Source organism: Mus caroli, unplaced genomic scaffold (genome assembly GCF_978045245.1).
Source record: "Mus caroli unplaced genomic scaffold, Mus_caroli_1 scaffold_19, whole genome shotgun sequence".
Lineage (NCBI taxonomy): Eukaryota > Metazoa > Chordata > Mammalia > Rodentia > Muridae > Mus > Mus caroli.
This window is the reverse complement of record NW_028227274.1, coordinates 78,407,417-78,421,984: the sequence shown is the minus strand read 5'-3', so window position 1 is coordinate 78,421,984 and position 14,568 is coordinate 78,407,417. Positions and strand designations below refer to the sequence as shown.

General features: G+C 46.3%; 1 protein-coding gene across 5 annotated transcripts in view; it reads right to left on the bottom strand.

The window, feature by feature from the left end:
- Slc66a2 (solute carrier family 66 member 2) overlaps positions 1–1,435 on the bottom strand; it is a 38,039-nt gene extending 36,604 nt beyond the window's left edge. Inside the window, exon 1 of one of the 5 annotated variants that reach the window (XM_029471839.2) lies at positions 1,290–1,435. The gene's annotated coding sequence lies outside the window, so the exon portion shown is untranslated. Of the gene's footprint in view, positions 1–38; positions 276–310; positions 495–1,289 lie in introns of those variants that run through there. The other 4 variants (XM_021150526.3, XM_021150528.3, XM_021150527.2 and 1 more) reach the window with 4 other exon arrangements.
- Between the last annotated feature and the right edge of the window lie 13,133 nt (positions 1,436–14,568).

The window sequence follows — 14,568 nt, the reverse complement described above, 5'->3', positions numbered from 1 at the left end:
TCTAGGCAGGGCCTGGGAGCGCAGCGCTCCGCACCCACAGCTTCAGAAGCCCAGGCTCCCCGGGGCGCGCGGCGAGGGTTCCCAGCAGAGCCAGGACCCGTCCTGCTTCCAGGAAGGCTAAGGAGCTGGCGACAAGCGCCTGGCCCTCTGCGGGCTGCCCAGGTGCAGGGAGGAGCGCACCCCGCCGGGTTAGAGGGAAGGAAGGGGTGCACCGCCCGGGCGCGATAGCCGCGGGGGGTGACACCGCCCCAAAACGGGTTCAGCTAGTGGGGGAGGGGTGGACGCGTGGCCCAGAGGGAAGCAGAGCAACCTGGACCCCAAGTCTTCAGGTTCCCCAGGGAGGCTCCGCCCGACAGCGAAGAGCAACCAAAGTGAGCTGAATCCGCGTCCCTTACCAGCCACGCCGCGCCAGTCGGTCTTTCTGTCCCTCAGTCCCAGCCAGAGGAAGCCCCGCCCCGTGGCGTCACAATGGAGGTCACGCCCACTCCAGGGTCCCGCGGCTACCCCGCTGGGTCCTAACGCGCGCTCGAGCGCGCGCGCTCACGACCCGGTGGGACAGAAGAGGTGGCGGGCACTCTGCTCTGCTGCGTGTCCCAGATTAGGAAAAACCTACGGGGAGGCGCTTTCAGGCCAAGTGACCACGTGAACGGTCTCTAGCTAGCGCCGCGCGCTGGGCACAGGGTAGATGCCTTACGGAGCCACTAGCAGCTGAAGATGAAATACTGGGTGTTGGAAAAAGCTGTCTCAGCGGCCAGCTCTAGGCCCCCGGGATTCCAGGGGTCTTTGAAAGTCTCTGAACAAGCCTATGAGGAGCTGGCAACCCTTACCAAGGACTGGAGCTTGGGAGTTTGCTGAACTACTCACTGTCTGCCCTAGGCGACTACAAGGCTGGCGTCAGCACGCCACAATTGCTGAGCTTCCTCCTCCATATGTGAGGTCAGTCGTCCTCTGGGTGCTCATTTACAGGAAAAGAGCGTAGGAATTCCCGAGTACACCTCTAACCTCAGATGGACCCTGGTGGGCTGAGCAAGTTGAACCAGAAGAACGAGCTGCCCTACCTGTCAGTTGGGGACCTAGGCAGTGAGGTGCCAGCCGCGGTGACAACAATAGGAAACACATCGAACTCTGCCTGCCATTCTCCTTCCGAGCAGTACTTAAGCAGAGCAACCCCGCCCCGCCCCCAGAACACAACTGACCCCCACCCACCTCACCAGGTATCGCCCTTTTCACCAGGTCTGGTCCTGTTCCCCACCTGGATGGTTTTGCGGGGAAATCATTTTAAGACTCACCTAAGATGAATTCCAAACAAAGCTTGATTGTCCAGGGGCCTGGAAAAGACAGGAAGCGATTATCCTCCAGCGGGGCCCACAGCCCCCCTAGCCACTTCCTGAATCAACACACTCAATACTCAACACCAGGAAGGAACAGGAAGATGAATAAATACAAGGGAGCTATGGCAGGACTGGGTGAAGGGGAAGTAGGTGTTCCCATTTAGCACACACCCCCATCCTCTTACACACCCCACTCCACCCCACCCACACCCACACCCACACCCCTGCCCAAGGCTCCAGAATTTCCAGGATCCCATTGCCTCTCCTGGCTCTCATGATGCATGTTAGGAGTAACATATGGCCGCCCCACTTGTCCTGAATATTCCATGGGCTATGGATACACAAATAGGAGCTTCTGCTGCACAGCATAAGCCAGAGGCGCCTCCAGGAGCCCAGACCAGTGCACACAATCCTACATTTTCCGGTCCAGTACTGCACACCATGGTACTCTCTGGTACTGTCTGTAGAGCTGTGGGTGCTTTTTAACATCACCGGATCTGGGTCCTGAGCCTTGGTCTAGGCTCTAGAGTACCTGTTGTGCAAGGACCTTCACAGATGCTCCGCTAGCAGCAGAATCCCTGTGTTCCCAAGGAAGGAAGCCAACAGAGCTGTACGAGGTTGCAGAACGGCCTCCAGAGATGGTGGTTCTCCCTAATTTCTGACAGTTAGTTGTGCATGCTATCGTACGTGGGGGGAAGAAGTCTTATTTTTGCAGATGCGATTGCATTAAGCATCTTGAACTGGGCCCACTCAAGATTGGGTACCATCCAGGGAGCCTTTAAGAACAATCACAAGAGTCTTCACCGGAGAGAACAGATTTTAAGGACACACAGAAGAGAAAGCCAGTGAGGATGGAACAGAGACTGAGAGAGAGAGATCAAAATGCAGCCTCAGAAGCTGAACTGAGCCATGGGTTGCCTATATCAGGAGGCTGCCTAAACCTCTGCACACTACATATAAGAAAGCATACATTGGTGGACAGTAGTGGCTCATACCTTTAACCCCAGCACTCAGAGGCAGAGGCAGATGGATCTCTGTGAGTCCCAAAACAGCCAAAGCCACACAGAGAAACTCTGTCTTTTTGTTTTTCTTTTTTCTTTTCTTAAAAAAAGGTTTATTTATTTTCATTCATATGAGTACACTGTAGCTGTCTTCAGACCCACGCCAGAAGAGGGCATCAGATCCCATTACAGATGGTTGTGAACCACCATGTGGTTGTTGGGAATTGAACTCAGGACCTCTGGAAGAGCAGTCAGTGATCTTAACCACTGAGCCATCTCTCCAGCCTGAGAAACTCTGTCTTGGAAAAAAAAAAAAAAAAAAAAACAGGCATACATTATGAAGATATTTCAACTGTTTTAGGATAAGTGAAAAGAAACAAAAATTGCTTAAATCTACACTCTCAAATATTTGCCCCCGAAAAGAGTTCTCTTCCAGAACCTTTAAGTGATAATTTCCAATAATACAGAGAGAGAGAGATAGCAGGAGAGAATGGGAGGGCAGGGTGGAAGAGGAAACATGGGGAAGGGTAACTAACGTGCTTAAGGCCTTTTGAAAAGTCATATAGGGAGCTGGAGAGATGGCTCAGCGGTTAAGAGTACCCACTGCTCTTCCAGAGGTCCTGAGTTCAATTCCCAGCAACCACATGGTAGCTCACAACCATCTGTAATGAGATCTGACGCCCTCTTCTGGAGTGTCTGAAGACAGCTACAGAGTACTTACATATAATAAATAAATAAATCTTTAAAAAAAAAAAGAAAGTCATGTGGAGACTTACTGGAGTATAGAAGCTTCCTAAAATGTATACATGTATAAAAACTTAAATGGATAATGGTGGTTCACTATCCCAACTAGACATTATACACTACAAAATAAAACTCTAATTGCCAGGAAATTGGTACTTCTTTTGGAGTTGTTGGCCAATGTGGTCCTGTAGACACCCTCCCCCAACATTAAAGGCTATTGCTGACACTACTGGTTACCCTCCAGAACCTAATAGTAAGACGCCACATGCTCGTGTCATAGGACATAAAGAATCTAGCTGTTGGAAGCTTCATCCCTACTGGCTAGCACTCATAGTGTTATGAACCTTGCCAGCTATGATAAACACCTGCAAGGCCAGACACGCACACTGGTGCTATAACGACAGGAGTGTTACAGTATCCAAATTTCATCAGTGTTTGAAAGGGAAGTCAGCCCTTCTCTGGCCCGAATCAGTACAGGACTTAACCTGGACACCAGATTCTCAGTACAAAGATTTATTACCCCAGAGGGCCAAGTGAGGGGACAGACGGGCTGAGGGGCCAGAGCTGCAAAGCTTAAACAAGCAAACCAAGAGACCAGAGAAGCAGGAACAGGAGGGGGTATTTCTGCAGGAGTCAGGTTTTCAAGGGGAGACTGTGGGGAGGGGAGCCGTGCGGGGGGAGGAGGGGTGTCCTATGCTAGAGTGACTTGGTGAGTCCTGATTGGACAGGTTCGCCAAATAATGAATTCTGATTACTGGACCTTGGTGTTTTGTCTCAGGAATGAGGCAGTGGCCAAATAAGGGCATAGTCCTTGGGGACCAGCTTTAGGAATGTAATTTTTTTTCAAGGGAGGGGAACAGGGGTAAAAGGGCAGAACCTGTCTCTCATGTGTGCCATGCTCAGGCCTGTGTGAGTCTTCCGTCAGTGCTACAGTTTGGCCAGGAGCAAGCCCAGATTTGAGTTCTCGGCTTCTCTCCCCATGTCTTCCCTCCCTCTCCTGTCTGCTGTTATATGAACCTGACTCTGGGCCCACATGAATCCTGTCTTGTGACTCTCTGAGTCTGTGTCTGTAACAAAGAGCTTTTGCCCGATATATGAGGATGATATTGGATGGTTTATGCTCTAAGATCAAGAATCGACAAATGGGACCTCATAAAATTGCAAAGCTTCTGTAAGGCAAAGGACACTGTCAATAGGACAAAATGGCAACCAACAGACTGAGAAGATCTTTACCAGTCCTATATCTGATAGAGGACTAATCTCCAATATATACAAAGAACTCAAGAAGTTGGACTCCAGAGAACCAAATGACCCTATTAAAAACTGAGGGACAGGGGCTAGAGAGATGGCTCAGCGGTTAAGAGCAGCAATTGCTCTTCTGAAGGTCCTGAGATCAAATCCCAGAAACAACATGGTGGCTCACATCCATCCATAACAAGATCTGACTCCCTCTGTAGTGTCTGAAGACAGCTACAGTATACTTACATATAATAAATCTAAAAAAAATAAAAAAGGGAACAGAGCTAAACAGAGAATTCTCAACTGAGGAAACTTGAAGGGCTGAGAAACACCTAAAGAAATGTTCAACATCCTTAGTCATCAGGGAAATGTAAATCAAAACAACCCTGAGATTCCACCTCACACCAGTCAAAATGGCTAAGATAAAAAACTCAGGTGACAGCAGATGCTGGTGAGGATGTGGACAAAGAGCAACACTCCTCCATTGTTGGTGGGATTGCAAGTGGATTGCATCCACTCTGCAAATCAGAAAATTGGACATAGTACTACCTGAGGACTCAGCAATACCACTCCTGAGCATATACCCAGAAGATGCTCCAACATGTAATAAGGACACATGCTCCACTATGTTCATAGCAGCCATATTTATAATAGCCAGAAGCTGAAAACAACCCATATGACCCTCGACAGAGGAATGGATACAGAAAATGTGGTACATTTACACAATGGAGTACTACTCAGCTATTAAAAACAATGACTTCATGAAATTTGCAGGCAAATGGATGGAACTTGAGAATATCATCCTGAGTGAGGTGACTCAGTCACAAAGAAACAAACACGGTATGCACTCACTGATAAGTAGATATTAGCCTAGAAGTTCGGGATAGCCAAGATTCAATTCACAGACCATATGAAGCCTAAGAAGAAGGAAGACCAAAGTGTGGATGCTTCAGTGCTTTTTAGAAGGGTGAACAAAATACTCACAGGATGAAATATGGAGACAAAATGTGGACCAGAGACGGAAGGAAAGACCATCCAGAGACTGCCCCACCTAGAGATCCATCCTATATACAGCCACCAAACCTGGACATGATTATGGATGGATGCCTAGAAGTGCTTGCGGATGGAAGCCTGATATGGCTGTCTCCTGAAGAAGTTCAGCCAGAGCCTGACAAATACAGAGGCAGAAGCTCATAGCCAACCATTAGACTGAGTTTGGGGGTCCCCGATGGAGGAGTTGGAGAAGGGACTGAAGGAGCTGAGGGGTTTTGCAGCCCCATGGAGAGAGCAACAGTGTCAATAGGCTAGACACCGCCCCCCCGACTGGACCAACAATCAAAGAATACACATGGAGTGACCTATGGAGCTGGCCACATATGTGGCAGAGGATGGCCTTGTTGGACATCAGTGGAAGGAGAGGGCCTTGGGCCTGAGGGTGTTCCATGCCTCAGTGTAGGGGAATGCCAGGGCAGGAGGATGGCAGTAGGTGGGTGGGGAGGCATGCTCATAGAGACAGGGGAAGGAGAATGGAATAGGGCGATTCTGAAGGGGAGACCTGGAAAGGGGAAAGCATTTGAAATGTAAATAAAGAAAATATCCAATCAAAAAAAAAAAAAGAAAAAAGAGAGAGAGAGAGAGTTACATTGGGAAGGAATAAGAGATGCTTTGCAGAAACATTTTTTAGTTTTATTTATTTTTATTTTATAAGTGCACGGGTGTTTTGCCCGCATGTATAGCTATGAACCATGTATGAGCAATGCCTGAGGAGTCCAGACAAGGGTCCTGGATCCCCTTGAAACTGGAAGTTACAGACATTTCTTAGTCACCATGTAGGTGTTAGGAATTCAGCCTGGGTCCTCTGGAGGAGCAGCCAGTGCTCTTTCTTAATCACTGCACCATCTCTCTAGCCCACTTATGGGAAGTCCTTAACAGGGTTTTACAAGGAATGGAACTTTACTGACTCCAACTGACCCAGATAGCAAACTCTTACAGCCAGCCCTGTAAATGGCATCTGTGTGCTGTTCCCGGCAGTTGTGGTGGATGTTTACTGTATTAGGTTGTTTTTATGTTACTGGCTTAACAACATTCCTGTCACTGCGACACATTCATACACACATGCCTTACTCTGGGTTCAGGACATGGTGGATGAAGAACACGAAGAACATAATCTAAGAATAAAGCTGGGTGTGGTGGCACATGCCTTTAATCCCAACACTTAAGAGGAAGAGGCAGGATCTCTCTGTGAGTTCGAGGCCAGCCTTATCTACATAGTGAGATCCAGGGTACCCGGAGAGCAACACGAAGAGACCCTGTCTTGAAAAACAAAACGAACAAAAGAAAGGTTAAAGCTATTCTTCAGCTTAGGTTGTGAATGCTGATTCCCCGAGAAACCCAGGACAAGTGAGGTTGGTTGTTACATTTTTTCTCTTAAGGGGAGGTATGGTGGTTTGAATAAAATGGCCACAGGCTCATAGGTAGTGGTGCTATTAGGAGGCGTGGCCTGTTTGGAGGAGGTGTGGCTTTGCTAGAGCAGGTGTGTCACTGCGGGTGGGTTTGAGCTCTCAGAAGCTCAAGCCTGGCCAGTGTGTCACAGTCACTTTCTGCTAGATGTAGAACATTCAGTCTCCCTTAAGTATTGTGTCTGCCTGGGTGCCACCTTGCTGATAGTGGACTAAACCTCTGAACTGTAAGCCAGCCCCAGTTAAACCCTTTCCTTTATAAGAGTTGCTGTGTCGTGGTGTGTCTTTAATAGAAGACCCTAAGTCAGCAGATTAAAGAACCTGCCGATGACAGAGTAGACTAGCAGTCTTAAGTGACCTCAAGGTGTATTAACCTGGCTTTGAGAACGTAAAAGATATTTTTCATAATAATGTGTTGACCCAGTAGCCAATCATGTTTTGGTTGGATTTAAAGCCTACTCAATGAGATGGAACCCCATACCTAACACTGTTAATGAGGTCAAGAATCTGAGACTAGATAGGTCATGAACCTTAGGGGTGGAAAAAAACTACTAATTAGTCTGCTAAATTCACAGTGGTTCTCAACCTATGAGTTGTGACTTCTATGGAGGTCAAATGACCTCCTCACAGGGATCACCTAAGACCATTGGAAAACCCAGATACTCGCATTATGATTCATAACACTAGCAAAATTACAGTTATGAAGTAGCAATGGAAATAATTTTATGGTTAGGGGGTCACCACAACATGAGGAACTGTGTTAAACGGTGGCAGCATTAGGAAGGTTGAGAACCACTATGCTTAAAGAACATGGTATAAAATGATTTTCTAGTGACATATTGCTATATATAACCTTAGGTCAGAAGGTAGATCCCAGTTAACACAGAAACTCACAACGGGTCAGCATGCACAGAATAGGAATGTTCTGCCCCAAATGGATTCTCTACACTATATGCTCCACTCGAGGCTCAGAGATCTATGGGGAAGAGGGGTGGAAAGAGAGTAAGGGCTAGGTGTGGTGAAGGACTTCCAGGAAGCAGTATTTTCCTGACACTGGAGGGCTGACCCACATATGAACTTAGACTGTGACAGCATCCAGAAGGCCTTCATAAACCCAAGATAGACAAAATGCCAGGACCGAGAAGGGAAGTGGGCAGGAAGTCCTTTCATTTGATAGCTGCTGGGCAAGGGAAAGTCAGTTTTCTTCAGCGGAGAGACACTGGAACATCAACCATATTCATACTCCAGTGCAGGCCCCAGACCCAGGAACAGTCGGCCAACACAAACAGAACTCCGTAAGTTTCTTCTTCCTTCCCTTCCTCCTGCCTTTCTTTCTTTTGAGAGATAACGTGAAATTGGGTAGGTAAAAATGTGGGGGAGACTGTGGTAGGAGCTGGAGAGGAGAATGAATGATCAAAGTCTAGTGTATAAAATTCTTAAAGAATTGCCAGAAACATGTTTAAGGTTGCATGAGAGTCTCCTGAATGTCACCGATGGGGGAGTGAGTGAGCGTCCAGCGGCCTGTAGGCAGCTGTAATCTGATACCAGGCCCTGGAACTGGAACCCTTTCTGAGGTCCAGAGGGCAAGGTAGCAGCTGGGTTTGCCAGAGGGCACCCCCCTCTCTGCTTCTTCCTGCCTTGGTTGTATGAAGCACTTACCTACCCAGGTGAAATGTGTTTTCTAATTTAGAATTAGCTCCTCGATGTAGGGGTTTGCAACCCCATAGGAAGAACAAAAATATCAACCAACCAGACCCCCCCAGAGCTCCCAGGGACTAAGCTACCAACCAAGGAGTACACATGGAGGGACCCATGGCTCCAGCTGCATATGTAGCAAAGGATGGCCTTGTCCGGCATCAATGGGAGGAGAGGCCCTTGGTCCTACGAAGGCTCGACAGATGCCCCAGTGTAGGGGAATCAAGGGTGCGGAGGTGGGAAGCCCGGCGTGGTGGTGCACGCCTTTAATCCCAGCACTCGGGAGGCAGAGGCAGGCAGATTTCTGAGTTCGAGGCCAGCCTGGTCTACAAAGTGAGCTCCAGGACAGCCAGGGCTATACAGAGAAACCCTGTCTCGAAAAACCAAAAAAAAAAAAAAAAAAAAAAAAAAAAAAGGGTGCGGAGGTGGGAGTGGAAGGTGGGTGGAGGAACACCCTCATAGAAGCAGGGGAAGGAGGGATGGAATGGGGGTTTCTGGGAGGGGGGAAAACGGGAAAGGGGATAACATTTGAAATGTAAATAAAGAAAATATCCCATAAAAAAATAATTGAATGCATTATAAGGAAAAAACAGCTTTTACAAATGTTTAAATGTATAAGGCTAAAGCTTTCAGATATTTTATTATGTCTTTATTGATATGTAATCTTGATAAATAGATAAATACAAGACTAAAAATTAGGGCAACAACTAAACACCAGAAACTGAAAAATTCCTGTCTTTAAGACAATGGCCTTAATAAGTCTGACAAAGAACTTGGAAAAAAAATAGAATTAACTCCTTGTTATCCTGGGCAGTGGTTTGCATCTTTGCTTGCATACAGGAACTTCAGTCTTGAAGACTATTTTCTTGAGATCATCTGTCTTCACCCTGGAGAAATGGTGTTTGGTTTCTGTCTCTCTACAGTGCACTTAAATGTTCTTTAATATTTAATGTACATTTGCAAGGTCATTTATTAATCCCCACCGATATCCAACAGAATCATATTTGTTGAGTCACAAGCAAGCTAGGAGGTTTCCTTTTTTATTAATATGCATGATACAAATGGATCCATAACATTTCCATGATTTATGTAGAGAACAGTGACCCTGCCTCTCCTCTTTTCCAGCCCTTCTCAGTCCCTCATACTCACAAGCCATTTTTTCTGTAGCAGACACCATGCAGGAAGAGCTGTAGGGGGCAGGTGAGCTTCCTGGAGACGGCCTTCCATGTCGCTCAGCTGCAATGGGTGTATCCTGGAGAGGCGCGACCCCAAGGCCTTTGTCCCAGGATCACTTCTTGCTTCTGATGTTCCTTCTCGTGTTTGTTGTTACTATACCCCTCATCTATGTGGCATGGCGTGATTGAGCATGGGGAGACCCTCAGTGCCTATAACCTGGTATGATTATACCCTGAGTGATAGCCTACTCTGTTGGGCAAGTTTCCTGCAGATCAACATGAAAATCAATGTTCTTGAAATAATACTGTTTAGATGTATTAATGATTTTATGGAATTCCTGATTTGATTTATGTAGTTTTAGAAAGCTAGTGTGATTCTAAAAGTTTGGGGGAAGTTAGGGTAATTGATAGAAAGTTTGAAGTTAGAATCAAGAATAGAATGTATCCTTCCTCATGGGATACTTAGGGCTTCACAGGTTAGAAAAGGAATACAGTCAACTTTCATGTGTTACAAGCACATAATTGTACCAGCAAGAAAAATAGGCTTGGGTCAAGTAAATGATCAAAGGAAACAGTCGCTCGAGGTTGGGCCCAAGTTCCTTGATCTTGTGATCTAGGGATGTGGTCATAGGTTTTGGTGTGCACCATGAAAAGGCAGGTCCTGAAGAAAGAGAAGGCGATTCCATTATGAATGTAAGGACAGAAGATGGGTGATCAGTCAGGTTAGCTGATCAAAACTTCATGAATAAGACATAAGATTGATGACCTGTTCCTTAGCAAATACAGATTGTTGTCAGATGAGCATAGGGAAAAACTGGCTACTACCAACTTGGCTTTTTACAACAAGAGAATTATTGCTTCGGGGTTACAATGAACTTGTGGAGAGAAAGATAGACAAGGAATGTAAAGTTAGGTGTAAACTTCAAAAGAAGAATATGAAATCAATAACCCTGTTGTAATTTCCTTTTGTGTAATGATTTTAATCTGTTTCTGAAGACTGTGTTTTGGTGTGATTGTTTTTAAAGACTATGTAACTTGTGGCTATGAGGTGGTTTTCTTCTTACATGGAAAACTTTGCCTTAGAGGGTATAAAAGGGCTAAGGGAAAAAAAATACGTGATTGGAGCCCGGTCTTCAGAGTTTACTCCCCCCACCAAAAATGTGTGAATGCGAATGTATATGTGAATGTATATGTGAATGTGTATATAAGTTATATAAGTCTGTGTGTGTGTGTGTGTGTGTGTGTGTGTGTATGTATGTATGTGTGAAGTTGTTGGAACTTGCTTCATCCACTGTGTGTGTGTGTGTGTGTGTGTGTGAGAGAGAGAGAGAGAGAGAGAGTGTGTGTGTGTGTGAGTGTGATTATCTTCGCCCCAGAGAACTAAGTTTTGCTCCCTCAGACAAAGTCTGCTGAGTGACTTTTTACCAACTCCATGCTCCTTGGTTTTACCCCGTGGTTTTGAGGCTGGCCTTCGACATTTCTGGGGTTCTAAGTATGAGAGGAAGCACACTGTATTTGTCCTTGTGTGTCTGGTTTCTTTTGCTCAGCATGCTGGCCTCTAGCTCCCACTTCCTGCAAATGAGAGGCTCCATTCTTCTTCAAGGCTAAATAAAATTCCATTGTGTGCACAGACATACCTAGGACCTGGGCTGATTCCCTCTTGGCTATCGTGAGTATCCAAAATAAACCCAGATGTGTAAACATCTCTTTTGCATGATAGCTTTGCTTCCTTTTGATGGATAACCAGAAGTGGTATAGCTGGATCCTGTTATTGCTTTTTCTCCTTACTCTTTCGAGGAGAATCTATTCAGGTCATTTGCCCTTTAATGGTTGAGTTACTTGATTTTGAAATATGTTTAGTTATTTATATATTTGGGACATTAAATTTCTATTGGAATTTCCACCCCTCTCTGGGGTCTGTCTTTTCTTCTGCTCATTGGTTCCCTTCCAATTTTTACACAATTCCCTTTGTCATTTCTTTTTTTAAAAAAAGATGTATTTATTTATTTTATGCATATGAGTACACTGCTGTCCTCAGACATAGCAGAAGAGGATATCTGATCCCATTACAGATGGTTGTAAGCTACCCTGTGGTTGCTGGGAATTGAACTCAGGGACTCTAGAAGAACAGTCAGTGCTCTTAACCGCTGAGCCATGTCTCCAACACCCCACCTCTACCGCTTTGTCATTTCTTGAATTATTCCCTGGGCTATTGGAATCCCTTTAAAGAAATCCTCGCCTGTACCTGCATCTTAAAATGTCTCTCTTTTTTTTCCTTTTTGTTTGGGTTTTTTTGTTGTTTTGGTGGTGGAGGTTTTTTGGGGTTTTGGGTGTTTTGTTTTGTTTTGTTATATTTTGTTTGATACAGGGCCTCTGAGTGGTCCTGGCTGTCCTGGACTTACTCTTTAAACCAGGATGGCCTTGAACTCACAGAGATCCACCTGCCTCTGCCTCTGCCTACTGAGTACTTGGACTATAGGCATACACTACCACTGTCTGGCTTGAAATGTTTCTTGTTTTCTTATAAACATTGTGAAATTTTAGTTCTTACATGAAAAAATTTTTGATCCATTTTGATGTTTGAAATAGCATAAGAAATAAGGAAGTAGACTCAGTCTTCCACACATGGTATCTCTTGTCAAAGAAGGAGCGCTTGTCCTGATTATATGTCTGATAACCCTGCAGGAACTGAACAGCAGTTGGCTACATGGGTTGATGTCGGAGTCTTCTATTTTATTTTGTTTGTTTGTTTGTTTGTTTTGAGACAGGATCTTTTTACATAGTTCTGTCTGTCACTCTATAGACCAAGCTGGCCTCAAACTCTCAGAGATCTTCTGACACCTGTAAGTGATGGGATTAATGGTGTGTGACAACATATTGGGCTTGTATCATCACCCTTCCCTTCTCTTCCCTTCCCTTCCCTCCCCTCCCCTCTCCCCTCCCTTCCCCTCTCCCCTCCCCTCCCCTCCCTTCCCCTCTCTCCTCCCCTCCCCTCCCCTCCCTTCCACTCCCCTTCCCTTCTGCAGTTATACTTTCAGAATTGCTCTTTTTCTCAAGATTACTTCTTTCTATTGAAGGTTTCTTGTCTTTTTATATAAACTGGGATTTTTGTAAAAAGGAGTGGATTGCATTGAATCTGCAGCCTGTTTTTGGTAGTGTGGCCACTTGAACAATGTTAATTCTTCCAGTCTTATAAACACTAGCTGGCTGCTTTCCACCTTGTGGTGTCTTTGTCAGCTTCCTTTTACAATGTTTCATTATTCTTCACTATACAAAGACCAAGTGAACCTTGAGTTTACCTTCCTTCTGCCTCTGTCTCCCAAGAGCTGGGATTGGTTATGCATCACCACACACAACCTTTGGAAGTCTTTATCTTGCATTCAATCAGTTTAATATCTTTGGGGTCTATTACTATAGAACTGTGAGCTGTAGGTGTCCTGATGTTTCGATGTTTATTGTGTTTCTGTGGTGATCTGTTGGGGTGGACATCTCTTCCATTCACTTTTATGTTGGGCCTTCTATGTAAGGAGCTCCCTGCCTTTGACTCTCACTCCCTCCCTTTCTCTCTAGGTGTGTGTATTAAAAATACATTTTATTTTTATGTGTCTGTGTGTATGAGCGCATGTATGCATGTAGTGCCCATGGAGGCCAGAGAGGATGCTGAACCCCTTAAAGATAGATTTACAAGCAGCAGTCATCTGTCTGACATAATGCTAAAAATCAAACTCTGGTCCTCTAGCCATTCCTAAGCACTGAGCTATCTCCCCAGCCCCAGTAAACTTCTCTTTATCATGTGTCTTGAAAGTATCAGTTTGCCGGGCATGGTGGCACATGCCTTTAATCCCAGCACTCAGGAGGCAGAGGCAGGAGGATTTCTGAGTTCGAGGTCAGCCTGGTCTACAAAGTGAGTTCCAGGACAGCCAGGGCTATACAGAGAAACCCTGTCTCGAAAAACCAAAAAAAAAAAAAAAAAACAAAGAAAGAAAGAATCAGTTTACATGTAGTAGTGTGTTTAATTCCAGTTAACTCCAGTATAATCTCTCAGTGGTTTCTTCTCTGTGGTTGGTGGGTCTAGACATAGAATGTATTCTCAAAAGAGCGGTGTCTCTGAGATAAATCAGGATGGCTTCTTGTGGATCACAGAGTGTAGGAGCTACTCCTACAATGGAAGTGGTCATTAGCTTTTGTCCTCCTTAGCCACTAGCGTGGTCCTCGGTGTTTCATGGGAAGTGGACATGAGAACTATGTGGTGCTCACATCCCCTCTGTGGTGCTCACATCCCCCCTGTGGTGCTCACATCCCCCATGTGGTGCTCACATCCCCCCTGTGGTGCTCACATCCCCCATGTGGTGCTCACATCCCCCCTGTGGTGCTCACATCCCCCATGTGGTGCTCACATCCCCCCTGTGGTGCTCACATCCCCCTATGATGCTCACATCCCCCATGTGGTGCTCACATCCCCCATGTGGTGCTCACATCCCCCATGTGGTGCTCACATCCCCCTGTGATGCTCACATCCCCCATGTGGTGCTCACATCCCCCTGTAATGCTCACATCCCCCATGTGGTGCTCACATCCCCTCTGTGGTGCTCACATCCCCTCTGTGGTGCTCACATCCCCCTGTGGTCCTCACATCCCTCTGTGATGCTCACATCCCCTCTGTGATGCTCACATCCCCCTATGATGCTCACATCCTCCATGTGGTGCTCACATCCCCCCTGTGGTGCTCACATCCCCCCTGTGGTGCTCACATCCCCCATGTGGTGCTCACATCCCCCATGTGGTGCTCACATCCCCTCTGTGGTGCTCACATCCCCTCTGTGGTGCTCACATCCCCCATGTGGTGCTCACATCCCCTCTGTGGTGCTCACATCCCCTCTGTGGTGCTCACATCCCCTCTGTGGTCCTCACATCCCCCTGTGAT